Genomic DNA, 2847 nt, shown 5'->3' with positions numbered 1-2847 from the left:
ACAATCCATCCATCCATTGTGTCAAGCACATTTGCACATTTGTTGCCCTCATCATTCTCAAAACATTTGCTTTCTTCTTGAGCCTTTGGTAGCAGCTCCTCATTTTCCCCCTCCCTCCCCCACCTTCCCTCCCTCATAAATCCTTGAAATTTATAAATTATTATTATTTTTCATTTCTTTCACTAACCGATGTCTCCCTTCACCCACTTTTCATTCCCCAGGGAGGGGGTTATATGTAGATCACTGTGATCAGTTCCCCCTTTCCTCCCCCACCTTCTCCTTACCCTCCTGGTATCTCTACTCTCATTATTGGTCCTGAGGGGTTTATTTGTCCTGGATTCCCTGTGTTTCCAGCTCTTCTCTGTACCTGTGTACATCCTCTGGTATAGCCGGATTTGTAAGGTAGAATTGGGGTCATGATAGGGTGGGGAGGAAGTATTAAAGAACTAGAGGAAAGCTGTATATTTCATCGGTGCTACACTGCACCCTGACTGGCTGGCTGGTCTCTTCCCTACGTCCCTTCTGTAAGGTGATGTCCAATTGCCTACAGATGGGCTTTGGCTCTCCACTTTGCACTTCCTCTCATTCACACTGATAGGATTTTTTGTTCTGGGTCTTTGATGCCTGATACCTGATCCCATCGACACCTCATGATCACACAGGCTGGTGCGCTTCTTCCTTGTGGACTTTGTTGCTTCTCAGCTAGATGGCCGCTTGTTTATCTTCAAGCCTTTAAGGAGGAGGGTAGATTTATATAGAAAGAAGGAATATAACAGCTAATTAGTCCACACAGCCGTATAGAGGGTTTAGTTCAACTCACTTTCATGGAACAGTTAATATACTGGAAGTCCTTCAACTCATGTGGGCTGCCGGGTCCAAGGTCAAGGAAGCAGACAGCAGAGTCCTCCTCCCTCGGGCAAGGAAAACAGAGTCTGCCCACAGGCAGCAAGCAGCAGGTCCCCAACAGTCAGTAGCTTCGGAGCTTAGTGAAGCTGGCCGGAATGGGATATTGAACCCAAGCAATGCAAGGTGACAGGATTCACCAGCCTCAAGCTCAAGCAATGTATGCACCAACAGCGTGAAGAAGCAGGTCTCAAAGGAGCCTCAAGCTCTAGCAACAAGATCCATGGGTTGGCCTGGCCCACAGGTAGTGTAGCTCAGAGGTTGGGGCAGAGAACTAGCTAAAACTGTGCATACTCCGGCACTCTCTGATCACCAGAGAGCAAGAGAGAGGTGGGCAGGCCTTGTAGAGTCATTTATCTTTTTGCCCGCCAATCAAACTGTGACCAGATTAATCCCACATCTTCCTGTTGGCCAGGTTGGCAGAGCCCGATAAAGTGATTAAAAAAATAAATAAAAATAAGTTGAACCCAAATTATTTTTTTAAAGATCTATCTTGAAGCACAATGCTGTGATAGGATAATATCTATCTGTGCACAAGTTAATCCAGGTAATATAATATTGAAATTTATGCACTTACCACTAAAGCTAGTGATGAAAAAATTGAAGAATTTTATCAATGGCTTCAGCCTGAAATTGATCAAACACGCAATCAAGTTGTATTGATAATTATTGGTGATTGGAATGCAAAAGTTGGAAATGAAGAGGAAGGAAGAGTAATTGGAAAATATGGACTTGGTAATAGAAATAAAGATAGAGATTACATGACAGCATTTGCAGTTTCTGGAAGTACATAAGTCAAGAGAGGCCAACAATCTGACATCTGACACATGCACTTGGAACTTGCCCACCTAAAAGCCTGTGTGAGCCATTTCCTTGATCTCAACCTCTCTGTGTATGGACACATGTAAGCTCTACTCGGTTTGTTTTTCTATAGAGCCCAGCCTCAAACAATCAACGAGTAAGTCTAAAATTTCCCTCCAGTAGTTCTTTGAAGCTGAAAAAGAATCCTCTCTTCTCCAAGGCATCTGGGCAATGACTCTGCTCCCCAGACTCTGGGGGTTGCCTGTGCTTGATTCTAGATGGAAGCTCTGTGAGCTTCATCTCACCTTCCAAGTCCAGGGCGACAGCAACTCTGCTCCCTCAGGTTGGGGTGGTCCTTTACGCTTAGTCCGTCTGAGTGTTGACCATCCCCCTTGAAAGTGGAAGCATCTTCTCCTGCCCCTTGGGCATGACAACCTCACAACCATCCCCATGCCCCAATGCCCCTCTCAGTCTGAAACAGAGGCCTCATCCTTTCGGCCTCCTAGCAAGGCCTCTCCACACTGGAGAACTCAGTTGGTGGCGATAGGACTCTTTGAAACTGAGCAGGCCCCAATTCCGCCCTTCGAAACCTCGGAGGTTTGGGCCCTACCCTTGAAAATAGAGACCGCCGACTTCTCATGCTTCTTCTGTGGAACGGATTGTCTTAAGATGAACTCTGGGAAAGGAATTCCCGGGCTTCTGAGTGACAGAGTGCATTGACGGGACAGTCTGAGTCGCATTTCTTTCTTCAGGAACACTGCATTCCAGGGTTTAGGCAAGGCCCGTGGGAAGGAACTGTCACCTCCCAGGACCTGAGGCACCATAAGGGAGACACTTTCTCTCCTGTTCCCTGGGGGATGGCTGAAAGGCAGCACTCTGCAGGTGCTCCGCCTTACTCCCTATCTCTGGCTTTATCTTCCCCTCCAGACCTCCAACACATGGGCTGACATAGTCTTGCTTCTTCGTCTGCCTTTTTGTGAGCGCTTGTCCTGGAATGCCGAATCCGTGACAAGAGCGGAATCTAAACCTTCCTCAAATATAGAACTGGCCCTTGGAGTCTCTCCTTCTTGTGCCCCCATAGGCCCCAACTTTGTCCTTCATCTTTTATCTCCACTCCATCTTTCTCAGCTGGAATGGCGCCCC

The sequence above is a fragment of the Echinops telfairi genome, unplaced genomic scaffold, assembly GCF_000313985.2.
Source record: "Echinops telfairi isolate 266 unplaced genomic scaffold, ASM31398v2 ScPeMD7_29;HRSCAF=101, whole genome shotgun sequence".
NCBI classification, from domain to species: domain Eukaryota; kingdom Metazoa; phylum Chordata; class Mammalia; order Afrosoricida; family Tenrecidae; genus Echinops; species Echinops telfairi.
This window is presented reverse-complemented; position numbering follows the sequence as displayed.